General features: G+C 42.6%; 1 protein-coding gene and 1 pseudogene across 2 annotated transcripts in view; both read left to right on the top strand.

Annotated features, from left to right (window-relative positions):
- Window positions 1–27,519, top strand: part of LOC148027742 (heptahelical transmembrane protein 1-like) — a 36,443-nt gene that overhangs the window by 2,026 nt on the left and 6,898 nt on the right. The window lies entirely within an intron of this gene.
- LOC148027744 (uncharacterized) lies at window positions 26,168–27,425 on the top strand (annotated as a pseudogene).

Here is a 27,519-nt window from a genome sequence, read left to right as displayed (position 1 = left end):
CCTAGTGCACCAAAGATGTCTCTCAGGATCTCTTGTTTATGTGTGTTAATGTACATCAAGTGCACTTATGTTTATGGTTTACATTTTAGCAAAGGACTAACCTTGTAGGGCTACATTGATTCTAAGTGGGCTGAATATGTGGACACCCAACGTTTCCATGGCAGCTACATGTTCTTCTTGGGCTCAACTCCATTGTGTGATCAAGCGGTAAAAAGATATAGTTGTTGGGGTTGAGTCTATCTGAGGAGCTTGTTGGCAAAGCTATAGTTTTCATGGTAGATCTAGACTATGATTTATTGTAATTGCCAGAGTGCCATAACACTTGTTGCCAACTCCATCTTCAATCTAAAGACAAAGCATGTTGAGGTTTGCTATAATTTTTGAGATTACAGGTGAAGCTAGGTACGTATTAGAGATTTAGTCATCCCCTATATTGGCAATGTTAGGCTATAGTTGGTACAGTTAGTTCTCTCGGGCACAATTATACATTTTTTGTCGGTTTTAGGGCATTTTCAGTAGTCACTAGGAGTACACACCTTTTACTAGGTAGATTAGACAATTTGGGATAAGTGGCCATGCCATTTGGTTGCTCTATAGCAGGTTGCTACTTTTTGGCATTGTTTTTGAGCAATTAGCCAAATTTGGTTGCTGGTTGTCGAGTTTTCTGCTGATGAGAAAGTTGAGTTGTTGAAGGTACAAGCACATTGGGACAAATTGAACGCTTGCATTTGTTCTCTCCTCTTTCTCTCTTGCACTCTAGTTGTTATTGCTTACATCGAGCACTTGATCGTGGCTTAGGATGTATAGCTAGAATTGGATCAAATATACAATTGGATGATTGTTTTGAAGTGGGTGTCTTTGGAGGTTCAGATGTGGACTTCAGATGTGGACTTAAGAGTCCCAATAAGTCTTCTTCTATGCAGGAGCAGATCAGTAAGCTTTAGCGATTGCAGATGCAAGTCCAAAATGTAGGGAAGGTGGTTACCTCAAAGGACACGGTGATAACTCTTCTTTTCGGGTTACCCCCCCAATTTAGTGCACTCTATTTTGCCTTGATTGCTTCAAGGTGGACCGAGCCCGTAAGTGGAAGGAGTTGGTTTCGATGGTCTTGGACCAAGAGAAACAGCACAAAGGTCAGAATGCTCCAAAGATAGAGGCTTTGACTGGTTAGTCTTCTCAATAGAAGAAGAAGAAGAAGAAGAAGAAGAAGAAGAAGAAGAATGAGAAGTCCAAGTAAGATAATATCAAGGAGTCTAGTTGCTATATTTATGGTAAGATAGGTCATTGGAACAAGGATTTCGCTGACAAGGTCAAGGAGGACACCAAGAAGGAGAAGACTACAAAGGACTTAGGAACAGTGGCTACTCCTTCATCAGTCGCCTTTCTCCTTTTGGAGGTGATAGAGGATGCTCCTTTGATGGCCATTGATGTAGTAATGTGGGTCCCACAAGCTCGTGAGTGGATTGTGGATACTGGCTTTTTGCCATGACTCCTTTTTAAGATGGTATTGCCCATATGTGTCTAATGCATGGGCAAATTCTCATAGGTGACAACTCTTCGGTCTCGATCAAAGGCAAAGGTAATATACAACTAATTTTGGATGGGTGGGGTGGTGCCCACACATGAGAGATTCTTGATGTGCCGGGTTTAGGGTATCATCTCCTTTCAATGAATAAGATTTGCACCCTTGGTTTGATAGTTGAGTTTGATAAGGACTCTTTTCAAGTTCTTGATGGGGTATCTTTGTTAGCTTACTTAGTTTAGGGTTGCAAGTTTGTCATCTCTTGGTTGTGAGCTCTTGTTAGCCTTTGATAGAGACATGGGAGCTTTGGCATTTTAGTGTGCATTTCTTCTATTGTTGGCACTTTTCCTATGTTCATTAGTTGGTTTACACCTCCTGCCAATGCCCGACTGCCTAGGATGCCATGTCTCTATTAGCTGGATTTTTATGTTCAGTCAGATTGCATTTATTGCAGCCCCATGATCATTTCAGCAGGTTGGCCAAAATTTGGGCCATTTATGGCAATTCGGTTAGATTTGGTAATCTACAACTATTTATAGCTATCCATTTCTTACTTTGGTATTTATTCTTTGAAGGCTGCTCCTATGACTCTGGCATACTTCTTTGTCTTTGGTGCTATTGTTGCTAGCATCATTCTCAGCTTTATTTGGTGTCCTCATTGACACCTTGGGCTGTGTGTAGGGACTGATTGGTCCACACTGTTACATTCAGTATTCATTATTTAGTTAGTGTAGATTTCTTTCTTTCTTTCTTCTTCTTACTGTCTCTTTCTCCCTTTGTGTTTGTGTTCTCCTTATGTTTCATACTCTCACATGGTATCATTGCCAAAAGAGAGAACGCGGAGTTGATCACCATTAAGAAGACTTCTTGGACTATTGAAATGCAGTCCTTTTGGAGCCAAGCAATAGTCATCAGCTTGCCCTTTTGGTGCTTTTGGATTGTCAATGATTAGCATTTTGCTGCATATGCGGTGTTTTGGTACAGCCAACAAGTTTTCTCTTCTCAATGGACCTCTACATCGTCCCTTATGCGAATTTGTAGTATTTTTCATCACTCTTGGAGCTGTCTATTGCAAATGTAGGTTTTTTGGTTCTTTTACAGGTTATTGAAGATGTCGTATCACGAGTTTGAAGGATTCGGTGACTGAGAGGATGAGGTCTCTCATCATTTCTTTGAGAGGTGGGGACATTATCGTGCCAGTCCACCCGAAGATTGAGAAGAACAGAGGTCATCAAGCCCATTTGTACAGTAGCCTTCTCCTCTTCCCTCCTTTCATGTTTCAACAAGATCCATCACCGTGGTCTTAGGATGCATTACAATGGCACCCTCTATGTAGGTGCTCGTACTTCCTTCTTTGCCCAAGGAGGATCGCTTGGATGGTCCAACTATTCTTTGTGGTCATATAAGGTGGAGTGTATTCTCAACACCTTTGACCTTTAGGAGTTTGTTTCTCGTCGTGTTCCCCGTTCCATGGAGGATCCCATAGGGGAATCAATGATAGATCGTGTAGTCTTATGGGATTGGTTCAATTCTCAGGCTAGATCCTTTCTTTTTATGAGCTTACATGATTCTTTCGTAGTGTATGTTCATAGATTGATGATTGTTGCGGATGTTGGAAGAAGCTAGTGCCTCTCTACCATCAAAAGACATTTGCTTATTGCATATCCCTTGAGAAGAAACTTCGGATGCTTAGTGTCGATGATTCTCCTTCCATGAAGGCCCATATCAATAAATTGGAGGAAATGAGAGATAAGCTTGCATCTCCTCTCGGACATACTATATCTTCTGAGGACATGGCCATGATTCTATTGACTCAGTTGCCATCTCCAAAGTTCAATGTATCCTACATTAGTCTTCTTACTTTAAGGACCCAAGATACACTTATTTGGGAGAACCTTGCCTCGCTAGTCTTGGAGCATAACGAGTGTTTTAGAGATATACAGATAGGTGGATTCCACTCTACAAAGGCTTCTAACATAGGTTTTGAGGGAGGGAAGAAGGGGAAGCGCTAGGCTAAGAAATAGGGGGTCAAGAAGGATGATTCCAAGGATTCCAAGAAGCCTAAGTGTCCCCATTATGGCAAAGGTACTCATTTGAAAGAGAAGTGCCGGCAAAAGTAACCCCATTTGAAGTCCAAGGAGGCATCAAAGGATTCGAAGGCCATACTCACTACCATAGAGTCTACCTTTGTACACTTGTTTGAGGTCGAGGATGCAACACTTGCTTCTTCTTTTGAGAAGCCTTGGCTAGTGGATAGTGGGGCCTCTTCCGACATGACTTATTGCTAGGATTGGCTTTAGGACATGAGATCGAGAGGGGGATCTATCACCATTGGTGACAACTCTTTTGTCCCGGTGCGAGTAGGGACCATTTCCCTCTAACCCAATTGGCATACTTCTTTGGCCAAAGTCCTCTATGTACTTGATATAGGTTTCAACTTTTTGTTTGTTTACGGCCCTTTATGTATCAGATTTGGATTTTAACATTTTGCTTAGCTCGATACTCGAGTCATCTTCACCTAGGATGTAGTCACAGTGGAGGATGCATCTTCAAAAGCTGCTCTATGGGGCGGACTCTATACACTCACAGCCCTTGTTGTCCAATCTTCACACGAGCTTAGACTGCTTTGGCATACTCGCTATGGGCATTTGAAGTTTGAACCTTGATGCTATTTGATGGACTTCTTGAAAGATGATGGTGGAGGGGCTTCTAGAGTTCCCTTCGGTTCACACTCTTTGCCCTAGTTGCTTGAGGGGTAAGTAGCATAGGTAGCCTCATCCATAAGTTGCTACTCGGAGGGCTTTGACACTACTCGGGTTGGTTCACATTGACGTTTGTAGACCTATGGGCATGGCCTCCCTTGGAAAGGCCAAGTATCTCATGTTGATTGTTGACAACTTAAGTTATTATGTGTGGCCCTATTTTTTGGAGTACAAGAGCAAGGAGTACTCCCAATTCTGTGAGTGGAATGTGTTTGCAGAGACACAAATGTCTTTCAAAGTTTGTGGTGTCTGAGCAAACCACGGTGGCGAGTTTTATTTTAATCTATTTTCTTAGCTTTACAGGAAACATTGCATTTGGGTGGAGTATTCCCGTCTGAACACGCGTGACACCATCAGAAAATGGTGTGGTGGAGTGCGCCGTTTGGACCATGCTTGAGATAGCTTATGTTGGAGCATAGGAGTCTTCCCTATTCTTTATAGGGTGAGGTAGTGGCTAGTGATATACATATATGCAATAAGTCCCCTACTTTGGCATTGTAGGATATGACTCTTACGACCCTTTTGGGAAGAAGCCTTTAGTTTTCCACTTTCGCATCTTTGGGTGTGAGGCATATGTCCATGTGGACAAGAAGAAAGTTGGAGCAAACTCGAGGTGAGCAGGGATGTGATCTTTGATGTGGTTGTGGCCTTTGAAGATCCAATTGATAGTTCTTTTGATACAGGTGGTTCTTCGTCATTGATTGATCCCCCTAATCTCAACCTCTCTCCTTTCTTCTAGGTTACCCCTTGGCACCCCTTCTTTGTTTGACTTCTTTCTCTTCTCCTTTACCTTCTCCCCTTCTGCCCTTGACAACTCCTTCATCTACTTCGTCGTTATCAAGTATTTCCACCCCTTTTCCCATCTCCTCAGGCTTCCTTGGGGGGATTGAGCTATCAAAGTGGGAGTCTTTTTTATTAGATGAGGAGGATTTACCTTTCCTTTGTGAGGGGGAGCCCCTTCCATAGATAGGTTGAGCCCATCACCATTCTGCAATGGTAGGTGCTTTACCATCCCCTTCCATAGATAGGTGCTTTACAGGTACCGAAGGCCTCGGTCTACTTCGTAGTAGGTTGAGCCCATCACCATTCTGCAATGGTATTGGCAGCTCATGCAGTATTCAGGGATTACTTAGTTTCTTGAAACGCCTCTTGGTTCACGCAAACCAGCTAGGATTCAAGCCCAGTGGGATAGTTTACTCTATGTGAACTATGCCCTTATCTCGAATTCTTTAGGACCATGAGCACAGGAGCTTTAGCGCAATGCTATGGAGGCCGAGCTTGATTCTATTGAGCAAAACTAGACTTGAGAGCTGGTTTTTTGTCCGAAGAAGTGGAAGGTGATTGGTATGAAGTGGGTCTATAAGACCAAGTATCTTGTAGATGGGACCTTGGACAAGCATAAGGTATAGCTTGTTTTGCTAAGGGATTCTCTTAGCAAATGGGTTTGGATTACTTTGAAACTTTTGCACGGATAGCTTGGATGTCCCTTATTTGAGCTATCTTGGCTTTAGTCGCTCATGTAGGGATCGATTAGGCACGGAGATCGAGGCAAATTGTCCTACACGCAATGAGAGACAGAGATAGAGTAGAGTAGAGAGAGAGCACGTTTTTCGGTACAATGACGAGTGTACCACTTTAGGTTTTTATATATATATATATATATATATATATATATATATATATATATATATATATATATATATATATATATATATATATATATATATATGAAAGTACAATGTGCTAAGGATGTGTTCACACCTGTGTACATATAAAAGGCACGATGGCCCTTTAGTCCCAACAACCTCCCACCTAAAGGCAATGTGCCTTAAGAGGAGAAAAGAATTAGCTGAGTCTAGGTATGTACAAAGCCGAAATAAATATATCTATCCAACTCCCATCATTTGTCGGCAATGAGCAAACCGCTCTGCTGGAAGACCCTTCGTGAGAAGGTTTGCAGGATTATCATATGTATGCACTTTGACAAGCTCAATGCTCTTGCTGTCAAGTACATCTCTAATGAAGTGGTACTTCACCTGTATGTGCTTTGTCTTTGCATGAAAGATAGGATTCTGTGCTAGCATGATAGCACTTTGACTATCACAATGGAGAACAAGTAACTTTGTGATGTGAAGCTCTCCCACCAGACGTGAAAGCCTTAAAGCCTCCTTGCATGCCTCAGTGGCAGCCACATACTCTACCTCTGTAGTAGACAATGCAACACACTTTTGTAGCTTGGAGATCCAAGAGACTGCTCCTCCTGTGAAAGTAAACACATACCCAGAAGCGGACTTCCTATAGTACGCATGACCAGCATAGTCTGCATCCGTAAAGCTAACAACAGATGCCTTTTGCTTTCCAAAGCAGATGCACAACTCCTTTGTGCCTTTGAGGTATCTCATAATACCTTTCACTGCATCCCAATGCAAAGGCAATGTCAGGACATGTAGCAACCATAGTATACATCAAATTGCCAACAGCTGAAGCATATGGTATCTTGGCCATTTCAGCCTTCTCATCATCAGATGCAGGGCTGTCCTCTGCACTAAGTTTCACATATGGAGGCAATGGAACCCCAATTGTTTTCCCCTCCTCCATATTAAAACACGGCAAAACTTTGGAGATATACTCTTGTTGAGATAGATAGAGTAAGCCTTTCGATCTATCTCTGAGTATTCGCATGCCAATAATGTGATTTGCATCACCAAGATCCTTCATGTCAAAGCTGCCATGAAGACTTTGCTTCAATGAGTCCAAGGCATGAGTATCCCTGCCAGCAATTAGCATGTCATCAACATACAAAACCAAGATAATCAGGTTGCCATCTGCTGCCTTCTTGGTGTATAAGCAATGATCCATTTGACTTATATGAAAGCCTTGGGATTGCATGAATGTATCAAACTTATGATACCATTCTCTTGGTGCTTGTTTCAACCCATACAAACTCCTTTTGAGTTTACATACCATTTTTTCATTCCCTTGTTCAACAAACCCTTCAGGCTGCTGCATATATATGTCTTCATGGAGATCACCATGTAAAAACACAGTCTTTACATCCATCTGTATGAGCTCCATATCCTCAACTGCAACCAAGCCCAAAATGGTTCTCAATGTAGTCATCTTGACTACAGGAGAGAACATCTCATCAAAGTCAATTCCATGCTCCTTCTTGTACCCTTTTGCAACCAATCTTGCTTTGTACTTTGGTGAGGAACTAGAAGTGACCTTCATCTTGTAAACCCATTTGCATGGAAGGGTTTTTTACCCTTTAGGCAACTGCATCAAGTCCCAAGTGCCATTTTTTTCAAGAGATTCCATCTCTAACAGCATGGCTTTATACCATTTCTTGCTGTTTTGTCTGTCCATTGCTTCCTTGAAGCAAGACAGTTCACCACAGTCTATCATCATGACATAATCAGCCACATTAATTGCACCAGGAACAAACCTGTCAGGTTGTCTAGTAGCCCTAGACGATTTCCTAACCCAATGGTCATTGTTTGCTGGCTGTTCCTACAAATTTTCATTTTCAGCATGCTGTCCTGGCATTTCAGCCTGCAAATCAGCATTAACGACTTGCTGTCCTGGCTGTTCCTGCACATGTAATGGCTCATTTTCATGGGCAATAGCTGGCTGATCGTTTCTAGCATCATTTCCTGCATTTACAGGTTCATTTACAGTAGGTATTTGCTGCTGTACAACGGGCACATTTTGCTGTCCAAAAGGTATTTCTTCCCGGAATACAACCCTTCGGACCTCCCCAGTCTTTTCGGGTTGTTTGTGCATGCGATCTTCCCGGAAGATAACGTCATTGTTGCGTACTACTTTCTTTTTCTCGGGATCCCACAATTTATACCCCATTTTACCCTCGTCACCATATCCTAGCAAAATGCATTTACAGGACTTTGGCTCAAGTTTGTTGTGTTTTTCTTTACGAATGTGCATAAAAGCCTGGCAGCCAAACACTTTCAGATGAGCATATGAAGATGGCTTGCCCGATCATGCTTCTTGGGAAACCCCCCCCCAAGATGTGTTTGGTGACCAATTAATCAAGTGAACGGTTGTCATAACAGCCTCTGTCCAAAAACCATAGGGTAATGCAGCGTGAGACAGCATCGTACGGACCTTATCTTGTATGGTCTGATTCATACGCTCTGCAACTCCATTTTGGGCCGGATTATGAGGGGCAGTGAGCTCCCTCTTTATCCCTTTGCTGTCACAAAATGCCTGAAAGGCCTTGGACACATATTTCCCACCATTGTTAGAGCAAAGACAGTTAAGTGTCTTATCTGTCTGATTTTCAGCCAGTGTCAAGAGTTTTTAAAACTTTATTAAGCTTTTTATCCTTGCTACGAATAGGGTAAACCCATACTTTCCGTGTAGCATCATTGACAAAGGTGACAAAATATTTCTTTCCCCCTAAAGATAATCTTGGCATTTGACATATATTCGAATGTACTAACTCTAGAGGAGAAGATTTCAAAGAAAGAGACTTTTTATGTGACGTCTGTGCATGTTTGTCATAAATGCAATGATCACAATGCTCAAAATCAGCATAACGAAGACAAGGCAAGTAACCCAAATGAGAGAGCACTTTCATTCCTGTTTGACTCATGTGTCCCAATCGGCCATGCCACAAAGAAACGCTTAGCTGCTCGGTCACAGCAACAACATGGTCATGCACACTAGATACATGGAGTGGATACAAAGTATCACTCTTGCAACCTCTGGCAATAACCCTAGATCCCTTACAGATCTTTCATTTTCCATCAGCAAAGGTGGTATAAAAACCATCATCATCTAGTTGCCTTGTGCTAATCAAGCTCTTCTTGAGCTGAGGTACATGCCGTACATGCTAAAGTGTAAAGATAGAGCCATGCTGAAACTGTAACTGCACATTGTCAATACTTGCAATCTCATATGTATAGTTGTCCCTAAGATGGACAACACCATGTCGACCCCCTATATAGGCGGAAAACCACTCACGATGAGGGGTGACATGAAAGGAAGCACCTGAATCAAGAATCCAGGTATGCATGTCGTCATCTGTATATGTAAGTAAAGCATGTGCACGAAAGTGTGAAGAGACAAAGAGTACGTCACTCCCACTGTCACTGTCATGAGTGACTACATTCACCTCTTCAATTTTTACACTGCTATTCTTAGGGTGATTGTCTTTCTTCTCTTCCTTGCTATCATTTGTCTTCTTGCTTTTTCCTTTCTCTTTCTTCCATTTGTAGCAGCCACGTTTAAAGTGACCTTTCTTGCCACAATGATGGCATTCAACATCTTTGCCACGTGATTTACTATGTCCTTTGCTATCATATTTGCCCTTTTGTTGTGATCTGCCCCTAGTATGCAAAGCACTGGAAGACTTACTGGATGCATTGTTCTGTTGATTCATCTCTTTCATATGTAGAGCACTCTCTACATCAACATACAAAAGGATCACATTAGAATTGCTCATAGCAGTCCTGAATGTATCCCAACTCTTTGGTAGAGTGCAAAGCAAGAAAGTAGACTTAAATTCCTCATCAATCATGAACTTCAAGGCAACCAGCTGGCTGAAAATGGAGTTAAACTCACTCAAGTGAGTAGACATTGCTGTACCTTCTTTCATACGCAAATCCATGAGCTTTTTCAGCCAATACACTTTGCTTGCAGCACTCTTCTGTGCATACAGCTCTTCCAGTCTAGTCCATATAGCATATGCGAAATCCAAACCTTCAATGTTGAAGAGCAAGGCATCAGAAATTGATAGCTCTATGGTTGAGCGTGCAAGCTCATTCAACTCATCCCAATCGTCTTGATCCATGTCGGTAGGCTTTGCCCCTTTGGTTTTGATCAGTTTTGCCTGCTTCTTTTGTAACAGGATATTGTAGCATTGTTTTTGCCACATTGCAAAATTATGTGTGCCTTTAAGCTTCTTTATGTGCATCAAATTACTGCTGTCATTGCTGCCAGCCATGATTTTCAGCCCAAATGTGACAAAAAAACCAGCAAATGCAGGCCCAAACTGTTACCCAAGTGACCAAGGTACAAACAAGTACCTTTCAGCAATAAATGACCACGCAGAAGTACAGATTTCAGATCTGTAATTAAATTTTCAGAAGCACCAAACCATGTGCTAGAGCATTATCCAACTGATTACAGCTGTTCCAAGGGCATGAGCATCACATTATATGAGAATCCCAAAATTTCAGCTGCAATTTCTGTTGTACATGTACCCACGGGCATAAAATTTGACAGGAACGGTCAAAAGCCCCAAAATTCTGTGCTCAAAGCGTCAAACACACATTTGTATTTCCTCTGTCATGCTTAGGACTGTCCAATTTTGCCAAAATAAAGAAATTTCAGAAAAACCCCCAAAATTTACCAAGCGTTGATGTCCAAATTGCGTGGAATTCAACTTGCATGTACATAAAATGACCAAATGTTGCACAAATTTTACCCTAACTGGAAAAGCCCCAAATTGCACAGGGTCCAATGTGCCTCAATGTCAAGAAATTGGGTTAATTTTAGCCCAATTTGTGCATGTACATTAAAAGTCCCAAATGTTAGGGACAAAATGTCACAAATTCCTGCAATTTTTGAGATAGATTTGCTTGTCTTGCATCAAATTTCCCAATTTGGGGAAAGGCCCAAATTTTTGGGCCAATTTTGCACAGATCTGAGACTTGTGTTTGTGCGCGCGAAACCTTGGTTAGAGGGGGGAATTTCAAAGGATTTTGAAAAAAATAAATTGATGATGGGTCCGTTGACCTGTCAGTCGTGCGCTGTGACGTTGATGCCGCCTAATCGCCTGCTTGCGCTGGTTGCCCGGCTAGACATGGTGCCTATATCGCAAGTCCCTCAGCTGGTTGTCGTGCAGTCGCTCGTCGACTGTTTCTTGCCATGCGCCGGCTGCTGTCCGCTACCCTGTCCCGTCAGTTGCAGTCGCCGTGGTCCACACTGGACCCCGACCAGCCTCAGCCCGTCACGCCTGTCACGCAGTTCGACTGGGCCCGCGATCAACTGCAGCCCGTCACCCGCTAGGTCACCCGCTATTCCTACTCGCACTGCCTCTTGCCGCCTCTGATACCAGTTTGTAGGGATTGATTAGGCACGGAGATCGAGGCAAATTGTCCTACGCGTAGTGAGAGACAGAGAGAGAGCAGAGTAGAGAGTGAGCACATTTTTTGGTACAATGACGAGTGTACCACTTTAGGTTTATATATATATATATATAAAGTACAATGTGCTAAGGGTGTGTTCACACCCGTGCACATATAAAAGGCACGATGGCCCTTTATTCCCAACAGCTCATTACCATTAGCTGGTTTATTGGATGGATGTGAAGTTAAGTCTTTTTGAGTGGTGTCTTGAAGGAGAAGATTTATATCTCACAGTCTCTTGGCTTTTTGTGTAGAGGAAGGAGGACCATGTTTACAAGCTTCGAAAGACCCTCTTATGGCCTAAAGCAAGCTCCTCGAGCTTGGTACTAGAGGATTGGTCACTGCTTCTTACAGAGTGGCTTTCATCGTTCAGATGTGACCCCAACTTTTATTACAAGGTTGAGGGTGGTAGGTATGTGTTGGTCATCTTGTATGTTGATGAACTCATTATAATGACGAGTGACTCACAGCAGGTTGATCGGACTTGGGAGATATTGCAACATGAGTTCGACATGATGGATCTTGGGATCCTATACTTCTTTCTTGGTCTAGAGATTTATCAAATGGCATATGACATCTTTATTTCCCAGCATAGGTATATTTTTGAGTTACTTTCAAAGTTTGGAATGGTCTAGTATCGGCTTATTTCTTGCCCCATGGATGCGGAGTCCAAGTTATTAGTAGCAGGTGATCTTCTTTTAGATGCTACTCATTACAGGTGCCTTGTTGGCTCTTTGATCTAGTTGATTCACACTTGGTTGGACATCTCTTTTGTGGTGGCTTTGCTGTCTTGTTTTGTGAAGACTTCTACTCAGGCTCATTAGAGAGTTGCTTTGCGTGTTTTGCATTATCTTCAAGGGACTCAATCCTACAAGATTATGTGTGATGAGGGGATTGCTCTTTTTGGATGGAGTGACTCTAATGGGGCAGGTAAAGTGTGTTGAGAAATAGACAAATGATGTATGCTCCAAGAAGAGGTACTGAATCCCATATGCACAGTGAGGAGAGTGGAACAACTCAAAGTCTATAAAGTATTGTACTTAACTATGAAATGGATACAATGCCATGATGCTTTGTACTTTCAGTTAAGTATCTTGTCATTGCCAATTCTACACAAGATTGTGTTTATGAGTCCAAGCTAATCTATCTTGGAACCTAATTCACTTGTGTAACAATTTGTCTCTACTTGTCTATGTCATTATGAGTTTGGTCTTCATCTTTCATCCACCATAGCTTGTGTCATGCTCTAGATCCGCATCTTCTAACATGGTATCAGAGATTAGTTGGGCATGGCTTAGATCATCTCCATCTCTTCCCAACTCAGGTTGAGTGTTGGATCTCATCCCCAACTTCATTTGCAATTCTACCTTCAATAAAGCTTCCATGGCAACCATAGCCAACAATACCCTATCAGCTTGAAGCTTTTATATCTCTCTCCACAGGTCAAATTTGTCTGGACTTTCTTCTAGAGAAGTGTTTCCCTGCTTCTAGAGCTCCTCCCTTGCACCTCAGTCATTGACATCATTGGGTCACTATTGCCTCATCATTGCCTGTTTTTAAAGTTGTTGCCATACCTGTGTCTGTGGAAAGCGGCATCTACCTGACTTGGAGGAGTTGTATCTCCACATAGAGGCCATATCTCTCCAAGGTCTCTTCTAGGAAAACCTTCGTGAATTCCAAGCGCTTCTACCTGGCACATGACAGTCAGACATTGGCCCCCTAGCCACTCAGCATTGCGAAAATTGGACGACGCTATCAGATTTGCTCATGGTTCTGTTCGAGCAGTCTATTCTCCTTCCATGCAGCGCGATTTCCGTCTAGATTATAGGGCTTTTGTAGAGCTTGAAGAGAGCTACATTTCCATAAAAAAACTTTTGGAAATGATCCACTATAGCTCATGAAATTAGTAAAAAAACTAGACTTGTGTCTAAACCCTAATCCAGGAAGCCATAGCCAAAGCTTCAAAATTTGACATTCTTTACAGGTTCTTCTCACTGAAGTCATCAACAATGATTTTAATCACTGAGCAATACTCTCTAGAGTTCATTACTGTTCTGGAAGCACCCAAGCAAACTCAGAAGCCATCCAGGAAGTTTGTGAGAGAGAAAGTAGATCAAGTACCGACTAGTATCCATTAACACTCAACTAGTGTCAATTTGACATTGATTCTCTTGTGTCTCTCGACACATTAAAATACAAACTTATGTTGGTTAACTGAAGTTTAGCAACATGGCAGAGCTTATGTAAATAGCTAAATTCAATGGTGAAGGATTTCATGCATGTAAGGAGAAGACCATGTATCACCTGATATGGAAGGACTTGTGGGACCTGTTTGAAGATGATGCAGATAGCAAGGGGGAAGATGATGAAGACGGGTTTGTTGAAGAAGACCAGCTCAAAACCAAAGAATGGAAGAAAATGAATAACAAGGCACTAGGCATCATTGCATAGGGACTTAGTGATGATGTACTACATCATATATCTGGCATTAGAAATGCTAGAACTGCTTGGGAGGAACTTGACAGAATGTTTGGTACCGAAGCAAAGAACTCAAAGGTAAAACTTCTCATGCAGTTTTATAAACTAGATATCAAAGACAATGCTTCTATGACCATGCATATTAATAAGTTCAAGAGCCTAAAAACCCAGCTTGCAACTCTTAAGAAGAATATTGATGAAGATGAAGCAATAGCCATATTGCTTGCAAGTGTAAACAAGGATCCATATGAGAACCTTGTGCTCACTCTAAGTAATGTTCCGAGTCTCTCACTCAAAGATATTGAGCACTCATTGCTTGATGGAGAAAGCAAAGATGTAAAAGAGACTAGCTCAAGGAAAAACCTCTTATACACTAGAGGAGCTACTGGACCCAAAGGAAGAGGTTGAGGATTCAACACCGACAATAGGAGTCGGATGACATGTTAGCATTGTGGTAAAACTGACCATATTGTCAGTGAATGCTTCCACAAGAAAAGAGCACAGCAGATGCAGATTGACCATCACCAAAGTCAATTTATGAATGAAGAAGAAGAAAAAGATACTTCCGCTACCATCAACAACTCTGACAGGTTGTTCTAAGGAATTTGTTCCCATAGTTGATCTCTATGTTTCCCTTAGTGGATTTGATTGTAAAACCCTTGGCAAAGATGTAAAGTCTCAAGCTTTAACTTGACTAGGTTGCCTATGAGCTAGTCTTTCGAGCCATGTTATCATGTGCGGGGGGGGGGGGGGGGGGGGGGCAAAAGCCAGCAAGTGCAAGGACTCATCATTTGAGGGGGGGTGTTGAGAAATAGACAAATGATGTATGCTCCAAGAAGAGTTGTCTTGAATCCCATATGCACAGTGAGGGGAGTGGAACAACTCAAAGTCTATAAAGTATTGTACTTGACTATGAAATGGATACAATGCCATGATGCTTTGTACTTTCAGTTAAGTGTCTTGTTATTGTCAATTCTACACAAGATTGTGTTTATGAGTCCAAGCTAATCTATCTTGGAACCTAATTCACTTGTGTAATAGTTTATCTCTACTTGTCTATGCCATTATGAGTCTAGTCTTCATCTTTCATTCACTATAGCTTGTGTCGTGCTCTAGATTCGCATCTTCTAACAAAGTGGATTCGAGACAGTCCACTACAAGTTTTGATTTCTCCCTTAGTTCAAGAACTGTCTCGTGGAGTAGTAAGAAGCAACCTATTGTGGCGCTTTCTTCTATAGAGGCAGAGTATTGCTCTCTTTCTTCAATTGCTAAGGAGGTAGTGTAGCTCTATTGCATAGTACGGGGGAGTTTTGGAAACAGGGGAAACAGAAATAGGAAAAACTGGAGTTTTTGAGTTTTGGCCAAATTTTGGAAACGGGGAAACAACATTTCCGATTGTACACTAAAATAAATATGGTATTATTGTAAAAAATAACAAGTATGCTCTCAAACTATGTCAAAATAAGTGAACGCAAGGAGATAGTAGGGTTTGTGGGGAGTAACACAGAGTGTGTACAACAAACACTTGTTGTATGTAAAGGCCCTTACGCTACTTCCATGTGTATTTTACTTTACACATGTGAACTCACCCTTGCGGGTTAAAGTGTACCGTATCCTGAGTATAAATACATTCTTTTATTCTTTGTGTGTACCACACTGGTACACATCTATCTGTCGACTCTCACTCTCACACTCACTCACTGTTCACGAAACTCTTGTTGCACCTAGATTGACATGTGTGCCCTCTTTGCTTCCGCTCGTACTCTTCAAATTGGTATTAGAGCATGATGGTACAAGTAGGTAGTTGTGAGGACAGGCAGCTGCATAACGTCTCCTACAGGCGTGCCAAACTGGCGAGACTTGTGATCAACAAGCAGTAGTTGTGATAACCCTTGCTATAGGTGGGATAGACTGGTGGGTTTGTTGAGGCTGGTCAACTCGACAACTAACAGACCAAGCGGATTGCACGATAGTTCAGGCGCAGACTGCACAACAGCTCAGGCAGGCAATAGGCGTAGTGGTAGTCGAAGGTCAACTTGACAGTTGGTAGGCCACCAGATTGCACCCATTAGACGGACAAGGCAGTGGGCAACATGCCAGAATAGTCAACGATTTGGCATTTTTTTATTATATATTTAATTTTTGAAGAATCAGGCCCCTCATCTTACCGGGTGTTCACGTGCGCAAGCAAGAACACAAATCTGTGCAAATTTACTCCTAAAATTTGGGGCTTTTCCCAGATTTGGTGTTGGACATGCATAACAATGGCTGTTGACCCATAAATTGTAGACATTCATTGCATATGTCTCGAAAATTTTGGGGCTTTTCACGTGTAAGTGAAATTTTGCTCGGTTGAGCCAATTTCATTGAAATTTGTGCACTCTTGGACCCTGAAATTTGGGGCTTTTGCAGAATTCCTGAAACTTTTTGCAACATTTGCCCGTATTTGATGCTCAGGAAGATGTATTGATGCAATTGGGGCAGATTTACTGCAAAAATTTTGGGGCTTTCCACATCGGTGATGCACTTTCAGTCGATTTGAGCCTTGACAGTGAAACTTGCAGTAGATTCACTGCTGAGTGGGAGAAATTTGAACTTGGGATGTTTCATATGTTGTAAAGGGCAGCTTCTCTTGGTATGTGTATTGCTGAATGCTCATTATGCAGTGAAACAATGGTATATACTGCACTTGGGCTATCGCATTTGGGCATTATGGTGATGTATTACTGAAGTGGGAGCTGTCGTCAATGCAAATGTATCAGATTTGATTTGTGTACATATTGTAATCAGTATTTGAGACTGACATTGCAGCAAAACATCTACTTCTTGGACATCCTGGAAGTACAAGTGTGTGTACTTGCTACTACATTTAGCAACCTTGCTATTGGCTGAAAGCATTTTGCACTTTATTGTAGTTTTTTATTGCTGAAGATGGTTGGTAGTGCATCTATATCTGACACAAAGAATCTCTTTGAGATTCATAAATTTGATGGCAATGGCTTTGATCTTTGGAAAGATCGTATGCAAGGTATACTCTTTTTGTACGATTGTGATGATGCTTTGGCAGAACATAAGCCTATTGCTTTGTTAGATGAGGATTGCGCTAAAATGAATAAAAAGGCCACTACTTACATTAAAATGGCTGTTGAAGATGATATCTTGGTTGATATCAAGGGACTTGATATTGTCTTTGCAGTTTGGGAGAACTCAAGGCTACTTATGAGAATATAACTCTTGCCAATCAAGTATATCTCATGCGAAAGTTGGTAAACTTGAAGCTTGATGAGTCTAAGCTTTGCCTCAGAGCATTTGAATGCTTTCGTTGGTATTTTGAGTCATCATCATTGAGTTGGATGAATATGGGCAGCAAAGGGATGCTGAAAATCAGCTTGGGTAACAAAATTAGCATGCTGAAAATGAATTAGAGTAGTCTGAAAATGCATTATAGCAATGTGAATATACAGTTCAGTAGTCAAATAATGAGGTCATTGACATTCCTTTGGATGTGGATCCATTACTTGATAACAGAGATCATAGGGTAAGAAGGTCTACACGTGTCAAAAGACCTAAATAAATGTTTGATCCCTCTTTGGATTGCATTTTGCTCATAGACGAAGCCGAGCCTCTTATGTATAAAGAGACTTTATCATGTGAGTTAAAGAAAAAGTGGGAGCTAGCTATGCAGGAAGAAATGAAGTCATTGTATCAGAATGATACTTGGGATTTGGTTCCATTACCCAAAGACAGGAAAGCTATTCCTAACAAACAAGTCTATAAAATCAAGTGTGTGGATGGCAAACCAAAGTACAAAGCCAGGCTTGTGGCTAAGGGCTATCAGAGAAAGAGGGGATTGACTTTCAAGAAGTCTTTTCACCTCTTGTCAAAATGACTACTTTTCGGATATTGTTTACCATTGTAGCATCTATGGATCTTGAACTTAATGAGATGGATGTTAAAATTGCATTCCAGCATTGTGACTTGGAAGAAGAGCTGTACATGAAGCAGCCAGAAGGCTTTGTTATATTAGGAAATGAGCATTTGGTATGTCAACTTAAGAGAAGCTTGTATGGTTTGAAACAGGTTCCTAGATAGTGGTATAAAAGTCTGATGTCTTCATGCTCTCACATGGGTTTAAAAGGAGCAATGCAAATCATTGCTTATGATGATGGAAGCCTTATTATACTTGTGCTTTATGTGGATGATATGCTTATTACTGGCAAGCATAAAAACTAGGTTAATGCATTGAAAAAGGAGCTGAGTTTAGCTTTTTTCATGAAGGACTTAGGTGAAGCTGAACACATTTGGGACACGCGTGTTATGAGAGATAGAGAGCAGTAGCTCTTGTTGCTCTCACAAGAAAAGAACATCAGCAAAGTACTTTTTGATCGTTTTTCTATGGCTGATGCTAAGACACTTGGTGTTCTTTTACCAGCATATCTTAAGCTTAGCAAAGTAGATTACCCAAAAGATGATAAGGCAACCAACTCTATGAAGGGTGTTTCTTATGCTTCAGCTTGTGGTTCACTCATGTATGCTATGGTTGCCACTAGACCTGTCATTGCTCGTGCAGTGGGAGTTGTGAGGAGGTTTATATCAAATCCTAGCAAAGCACATTGGGAAGTAGTGAAATGCATCTTACGGTACCTTAAGGTCACACAAAGAAAATATATTTGCTATGGAAAGGGTGTGAAGGAAACTACTAGGGTTTGCACTGAGGACACACAAAGTGTACGACCATGATAGAAACACAACGAGACAGACACAGACACAGAGGGCAAAACTCAAACCCTAAACGCAAAACTCAAAACTCAAACACAAAAACTCAAACACAAACAGAAGAACGGAGAGAGAGAACACAGTTCTGAAGTGAATGAATGCTCTAAATGAATGTAAGAGTGTACAGTGTGCTCAAGGGCAGAGCAATGTCAGAGTGTGACGTCCACCGAAGACAGATCCCAAGTTTGTGACCATTAGTCCGAGAGTAGGAGTGTTGAATAGTGAATGGTAGCAGGTTGGTCATCAAAACGCAGCAGTTTGGAGGCTAGAAACTGGTAAACGTAGCAATGTACCGCCGATCGGAGGTTGGAAACTGTGCATAGTCTGCTGGAAACAGCAGGCTGAAACAATGTCTGAGAGTGTCAGGGTCTGCAATGCTGAAAACGTAGTCTGGCTGACCCTGGAGATGATGGACAACAGATTGAACAGCAAACTGGGACAGTCTAGAGCAGTTGCCAACAGCTGAGAGTTGTCGCCTACAACAATGGACAGGTTGAAGATAATGTGGCTGCAGTCGATGATGGCTGGACAACAGATGGAGGCGGATTGCAAGCTAGAAATTGGGCGCCAATAGCATAGCAGAGGGTGTGTGGGTTGGTGTAACTTGCAAAGAGGGATAATTGCTGAATGGGGATAGCTTGTCTATTTATAGATGTGGAAAAGCGCCCCAAAAATTAGGGTTTCCACTAAACTCTCTCGAACCGCTCCCTGTTTTAGGGTTTTACTCTAAAAGATCATTTTTAGTGTATTTTGGGGTTGTTTAAGAGGCTAATCAGCAAGTAATGTATATTTTAGCTCAACACCCTCTCTCAAGCCCAAAACTGAGCTGAAAGGTTAGGCCAGTCATTGTGATGTTTATGTATCCCAAGGCGTCCCACCCCAAAGCAACCAAGGCATCGGACAAAGGGTGCACGTCGGTTGCCCAGTGGCTACCAAGACTATAGAGGCGATGGTTATCGTACAAAGGAAATCCAAGTAGTCACCCCAAAGAGGATAGGGCATCGGACAAAGGATGCACGTCGGCTGCCCAATGGCCTACCAAGCCCTACAAAGGTAGATGGAACTATGTGGAATGTTTTTTTTTTTCGAATAAGTGAAGTAAATTTGATGGGATGTGGCCGATTGAGTAAAAGTGACCCAGAAGACGAGAGTAGAGGGGGTATACCCAATACATCACAAAACAGTACAAGCTAACCCGTGATGAGGTATCCATGTGATGAAGGAGGGTGATGTGGTAACAACAGCCATTGGTGGAAACAGCTTAGGATCCGTGCAAGTGGTGCTCTGCACAATGAGATGCAAAGTATGCTACATGTTGAAGAATGCTCATGCAGTAGGTGCCACTTAGACAATGTTCCTTGTGGGAAAATTATTCACTTGCCCAAGCGCCCTAGTACAAGGATGATGTAATCATGCAATGCAAAGGGTAAGGTACAACAGGGGGAAGAAGCCGATGTCGAAGACAAAGTGCTGAAGCCTGTAGAATACCAAGAAGGGTCGGAACCCCCTCTCAACCTGGATGTAGATGTTGAAGAAGGAAGAGGAGCCTGATGTCGGTCTTCATATGGTGCCAAGAACCATAAGGAATGAAATAAGATGAAGTGGATGAAGCACCTCGCTAGAAGAGCAAGGTAGAGGTCACCGCCATGATAGCATCGAGAGAGATGCTGCACGATCCGCCTCGGGAGGGGAAACCGCCATGCTGGAAGAAGAGCAAGCACTCCTAGGATGATGAAACCATGAAAGGAACGGTGCGCATCCCCACGTCTCTAGCCTAGGGAGGACCAAAGCAATCTGCAAGTTAGCCTTACACTGAAAGACAAAACCTTGCAAAAGAGATGAGAATCTACAAACGTAGAGGTTAGTGGTGAGATGCTCTAAAGCAAGACAGAACAGAAAGAAAATCTAACTCAAAATAAATGCAAGGAATGTGTATGTGTGTGAGTAAATGCAACGGAAGAAAAAAAAAAGAAAAAACTAAGGATAATGAATCCTATAGGCTCGACTCTAAGAGTGCAAAAAATGAATGCGACAGACCTAGGGTATCTGAAAGGATCTAGAGGCATGTGAGTCGAAGAAGGTGGCTACCATTGTGTATGTCCAATAGCAGGGCTCTGCCAAGGCAACGCTTGATGAGGTGGAGAGGAAGGTGAGATGGATGTATGAAGTGCAACGGGATCGGAACTTGCAGACCAATCAGCCAATCCCTCAGGGATAGTGAAAGAGATGGGCCGTTGAGGCTGTACTTGAGCCACATGTCCAACAGCAGCAACAATGGGTGCTGAAGGAGTTGATGAAGCAGGAGCGGAGGGTGTAGCCCCACTGGACTGTGCAGTTGCAGCTATCTGCTGAGGCTTTTTAGGTGGAAGACCTTGGGCCTTGGAGCGACACTCCTTGTCCACATGGCCTGCTCTCTGGCAATGTGTGCAAAACCGGTTTTTCTTAGGGAGTTGTTGCCAAATAGGTCTAGATTCTTTGGTTCCATCTGAGGAAGAGGAGTCATCCTTTGATTGGCTTGCCTTCGCATCTAGCAAGTTCTTGCCACTACTGGTTGTCCCTCCTGAAGAAGAGGCAACCAATCCCCTCTGCTCTGAATAAGGTTGCGATGAGGATTTTTTGTGGACTTGATCATACGGCCTCGCATAACGTAAGAACTGGCACTCAAACTCGTAGAAGGTTGGCAATCTAGGTTGGGAGATGATGTATTGAATGAAATTGAAGTACTTGTCGGGCAACTTATTCAAGAAGAATGTAACCTGATCGTCATCTGACTTTGGAGAGCGAGTAGTGGCGAGCTCGGCAAGTAATCGCCTATATTTAGCCATCTTGACTTTCAGATCATCCCCTTTCTTAATAGACAACTCTTGAAGCTCAAAATTGAGATTGATGCACCGAGTACGATCATGAGCCGCATAGCGGTCGAGAAGGTGACTTCAACGCTCTGACGCGAGCGGGAAGTGTTACAATTGAGAGTGAAACTCAGGAAGCAATCCCTGCATTAGCTCAATATTGGCTATGGGATTGTGGGTTCTCCATTGACGGATGTAATTAGGGTGAGCTAGTCGAGGGTCCGGCATAGGCTCTAGACCAATGACGAGGCCCCAAAGACCCTGAGACTCAAGTATTTGTTGCATGAAATTAGACCAAGTGGTGAAACTTGACCCGTTAAAACGTGTCTTATCCGTGAAGGCATTCTTGGCCTTTGCAACAGGAGTGGTAGTGCTCGGAGATGGATAGTGTGAGAAAGTGTAGTGGGGGTAGGATAGGGGAGTGGAGTATACTTGGGTATGGGCCCTAGAGTGCCCACTAGGCATGCCGGTAGTGTGCAAAGTGGATCCATAGGTAGGGATGGGCTGACTAGGCATGGGCATGGTAGCCACATGAGGAACCCAAGGAGATGGGATGGAACACGGTGAGTAGAAGATGGAAATCCCTATATAGGTGTAACCCAAGTAGAGTGTGAAGACGCACCATAAGCTGAGGATGGAAACCCCTGCGTTTGAGTGGTCATGTGAGATGTAAAGCTGGGGAGAGTGAGAGGGATGCCCATCATAGTCGACCCAGGAGTTATGGGTGTGCTTATTTGCTGAAAGGTAAGAGGCACTGTGTTAAAGGGTGGCATTCCCCCTAATGAAGTACCATGGTGCAAAGAGGTAGAGAATGGGGTGGAGAAGGAAAAGGTGTTAGGAGCGGAGATGGAAGATCCAACCCCTAGGGTATGTGATGCAGATGTGGAGTGTAATCCAAGGTTTTGGAAAGATGATGAGAGGTGTGATATAGAAGAGGGTGGGATGGGAGGGAAGTGAGAAGTGTGTGAGATATACTCAAATGAAACAGAAGTTGTAGATGTACCTAAATTTCGTCTCCTTCGTGAGCCCCCTCTATTGAAGTTCACATACGCAAAGCCATCCAGATCCTGTACCTTAAAAGAAGAAACAAGCGAGGGTTTTGATTCATGCAACATAAAAGAATTATACAAACCTGACATTGGACCTGGCTGAGATGATGAAGATGGATCGCTAGACGTTTCGAATGCCGTATGTCCTCCATTATCGGAGAGGTGGCCAGCCTCACCAACTGGTCCGGATGTGGTAGCAAAACTGGTAGGATGGGTATAAACATCACCATACTTGTTGCAATAGTACTCCTCAAAGTCCTCCGGTGTCATGTTATTGAAATCTGGTGAAGGTGGAGTGTCGTCCTCCTCACCGAGTCCATAATGCCGTCTCAGGGCCTCCAATGATGGAGAAGCCTGATAAGACATTATAGGAGCTGGAGAAGAAGGTGTCTAGGAAATTGTGATTCGGTTACGAGTTGTATTGTGTATCTCACACAAAGACTAGCTTTCCACAATATCCACAGGATACTCTTTACAAGAGCACTGGCTCTGATACCATGTGAAGGAAACTGCTAGGGTTTGCATTGAGGACACACAGAGTGTACGACCACGACAGAAACACAAAGAGACAGACATAGACAGAGAGAGCAAAACTCAAACACTAAACGCAAAACTCAAAACTCAAACACAAACAGAAGAAGGGAGAGAGAGAACACAACTCTGAAGTGAATGAATACTCTAAATGAATATAAGAGTGTACAGTGTGCTCAAGGGCAGAGCAATGTTGGAGTGTGACGTCCACCAAAGACGGATCCCAAGACTGTGACCACCATTGGGAGTGTAGGAGTGTTGAATAGTGAATGGCAATAGGTTGATCACCAAAACACAGTAGTCTGGAGGCTAGAAACTGGTAAATGCAACAGTGCACCACTGATTGGAGGCTGGAAACTATGCACAATCTGCTGTAAACAGCAAGTTGAAACAGTGTCTGAGAGTGTCAAGGCCTGCAGTGCTGAAAACGCAGGCTGGTTGACCTTGGAGATGATGGACAACATGCTGAACAACAGTTTGCTCCAGTTTGGAGCAGTTGCCAGCAGTTGAGAGTTGTCGCCTACAGCAATAGACAGGCTGATGATAATGTGGCTGTAGTCGATGATGACAGGACAGCAGATGGAGGTGGGCTGCAGGCTGGAAATTGGGCGCCAACAGGACAGCAGAGGGTGTGTGGGCTGGTGTAACTTGCAAACAAGGATAATCACTGAATGGGGGTAGCTTGTCTATTCATAGATGTGGTAGGGCGCCCCAAAAATTAGGGTTTCCACTAAACTCTCTCGAACCGCTCCTTGTTTTAGGGTTTTACTCTAAAAGAGCATTTTTAGTGTGTTTTGGAGCTGTTTAAGAGACTAATCAGCAAGTAATGCACATTTTAGCTCAACAAAGGGTACGTTAAATTTGCAAAGGTATTGTGATGCAGACATGGCAGGTGACTTGGATACTCGCAAGTCTACTAGTGGGTACATTTTTACCTTGGCTAAGAATGCCATGTTTCATGCACGTACCAAACATATTGATGTGCAGTATCATTTTATCATGTAGGTTTTGGATGATGGTCTAGTTACATGGACTAAGATCAAAACATAGGATAACCTTGCAGATATTCTTACTAAAAGTCTTGCAAATGTGCAACATGAGCATTGCATTCGACTAGTGGGAGTTGGTTAAAGGTTCGCTTAGAACCTTTAAGTGGGAGGTTGTTGGGTGGAAAGGCCCTTACGCTACTCTTGCGTGTATATTATTTTATTTATACGTGTATTGACCCTTGCGGGTGTAAGTGTATCGTACCCTAAGTATAAATACATTTTTTTATTCTTTGTGTGTACCACATTGGTACACACCTATATGTCGACTCTCACTCTCACATTCACTCACTGTTGACTAAACTTTTGTTGCACCTAGATCTACATGTGTGCTCGCTTTGCTTTTGCTCGCACTCTTTAGGCAAGCCACAAAATCAGCATTTTAAAGGGCAATAGAGTATAAACTTGTTACCTAGGTTGCATTATACATTAGATTATCAAGTTTTAAAACATAGAAGTCACTAGTCACATATCAAAGTAGGAGTACAATTGTATTTCTCCTACCAAGAGACATGCTGAAGCTGTGTCTCTCGAATCCTAGCTATGGGTCAGTCAAAATGAAGAGAACGATTGTGGAATGCGAACAAATCATCCTCTACTCTCCTCTTCGTATCTACATCATTTCTTGTGAGGCGCCTCATGTACTCCATGAAGCTCTTCTTCAATTCCTGACCAATGTATTGTTTTTCATTGTTCCAAAGGAGATGCAAGATATGTGCGACAACATGGATTGGTTTATGGAACCAATTCCATTGTGCATTCCTCATTGCATGAATCTCATCAACCTTTGAGAGTTTAGGATGATATAAAATAAGCTAGAAACTTAGAAGTTAGAATAATCATCAATGAGTTGTTAACACTAAATAATTACATATATAAAAGTCAAACAATAACTTACTTGTCTTGGGACAAAAAGTTGTTGCGAAGCAAGGCCTTGCCAATTTTATCCATATACTCATATAGAAGGCCCAAAGTACTCTCCTTTATATTAGTAATGTGCAATACAATATAAATATGACTGATACTTTTCACTAATGTCTCTGTCTCAACCTACTAACTCATTTAAAATATTGCGCCTAAGAGCAAGAGCCTTTCAAGACTCTCTTGCACTCCATGTGAGCTACTCTTGGCATGCAATGGTTGGTACTAAATTTGGATGGACTCGTATCAACCTCTCCAATACAACAATCATATAAGAAAATTTAGTGGCATAGAGCTTTAATAGCTCAAGTGTGCTATTGGCTCAAAATATGCTTGTGACAGATGGCCTCTTCTTCACAAATCTCACCATGCTTGTTGTCATCTTGAAAATGTCATCCACCCGAGATATTTTGCCCACATCTTCAATAAGCAAGTCAAGGCAATGGGATGCACATGGAGTCCATACTATGCTAGGATACTTCTCCTCAAGCATACATTTCATAGACACACAATTGCTTCCATTATTTATTACCACCTAGACTACATCCATGATGATCTATTGCATGTGCTTCCAAATGAAAGGTCTTGTGATGGTAAGACTTGAGGTAGAGACATTGATGGCCTTAATGAACATGGTACCTTTGCATGAAGACATCAAAACGTTGTAAACAGTTCTTCGATGCATACCCAACCATCCAACGGATAATATTGTGCGTCCATATTTTGCCCATGTCTCCTTCAAGGGCTCCGATTGAGCCTTTGGATGCTTTTTCCTTTTGAAACTCTTGCGTGTGTAATGCATCTCTCTCTCTCTCTCTCTCTCTCTCTTTGGAGTATGCTCTAAGCTTTGTCTCTCTTTCTTTGTCACACAACTTCCATGATCCAATATGCCGAAGCCATGCAACCCTTAATGGCAGGAGCACACCAATGTTATCCCTGCTATTAATACGTTGACCCAAGCTGGTTTTGGCACGTGTAGATGGTAGTGCAAATATTGCAACTTCGAGCTCACGAGTACAATTTCTCGTGTCATGATACAGTTGACAAGTATTGGCACCACCGGCAATTGTGGTGGGTGCAAGCAGGTGCCGCAGGATATCAGAGACAAGCTCATTGCTGAGAATTCATCAACAGCAAAGGGTTTAAAGAAGGTAAGGGGCAGCCAACACACTCAAGATGCACTTCATGATGTGCTTGTGGGGGAGATGGGTGATTCTTCCACACAGGATAGGCAACCTACAGGGGGCAGAAAGAGGGTCGGTTTGATGCAGGAGGTTGATGAGGATGATGATGCACATGTGCTGAGATAGAGTACTTTGCCTTCACGTGTGTCATCTCTTTCGTTGGTGAAAGAGAGACAAAAAGTGGTTGAGATGGAGATTGCTCGCACTCTTGTGGAGTGCAACATCTCCTTCAATGTACTGAGGATTGATCAATGGAAGAGAATGGTGAGGGCCATAGGAGAGGTTGGCCACACAGACTCGTGGTCCGGGGTGGAGTATAACAAAATGCGTACCACGATGCTTGAAGAGCAGAAAGCCTTGATAGACAAGGCATTGGTACCTGTCAAGGCAGGATGATAGTCTTTTGGGTGCACCATCATATCTGATGGCTGGAGTGATATGCGTAGACGACACATTATCAATATTTTGGTGTCCCCATGTCTTGGCACATACTTCTTGCAGGCTGTGGATGCAAAAAAGGCAGGAGAATCCATTAATGCTGAGTTTATTTATCACCACATGAGACATGCAATTTTGGATGTTGGCCTAGAGAATGTGGTCCAAGTGGTGACAGACAATGCTTCAAATTGCAAGCGTATGGGTGAATTGGTCGAGGCAGAGTTTCCTTGCATTGCTTGGACTCCTTGTGCTGCACATTGCTTGGACGTGTTGATGGAGGATATTGGAAAGTTGCCATGGGTGCAACCTCATGTTGCAGATGCCACGAAGATTTTTCCGAAAAAAACGTCAAGCTTTGGCCATCTTCAGGAGCCATAGTGCACTTGATATGGTGCGACCCTTGAAGACTAGGTTTTCTTATATGTTCATAGTCTTGCATAGGCTTTTTAGATTGCGGGACCCAATACTACAGACTGTGGTGGACCCGAAATGGAGGTTTATGCACCATGTGCAGACAAAGGCCTCTAGATACATTCAATGGGAAATGCTTGATGAGGCCTTTTAGATAGAGGTACAAAGCTTGAGAGTGGAATTGTAGCCTATCCATGTCCTCCTCCGAGTCACAGATATAGAGGGCTCTACTCTTCGAGTCACAGATATGGAGGGCTCTACTCTAGCTCTACTCTTGGAATGGTCTATCATCTCTTCATGGAGATGAAGCGCCATATTGCCGCTTGTACGACATTGACAGAGTCTCGGTGAGTGTACACTTGGATATTGTTCTTGGCTGATTACATTAATATTAAATAATA

The sequence above is a fragment of the Lygodium microphyllum genome, chromosome 12, assembly GCF_053477565.2.
Source record: "Lygodium microphyllum isolate KBCC chromosome 12, Lygodium_microphyllum_v1.1.10, whole genome shotgun sequence".
Lineage (NCBI taxonomy): Eukaryota > Viridiplantae > Streptophyta > Polypodiopsida > Schizaeales > Lygodiaceae > Lygodium > Lygodium microphyllum.
Note: the sequence above shows the minus strand (reverse complement) of the source record. Positions and strands in the feature narration are given on the sequence as shown.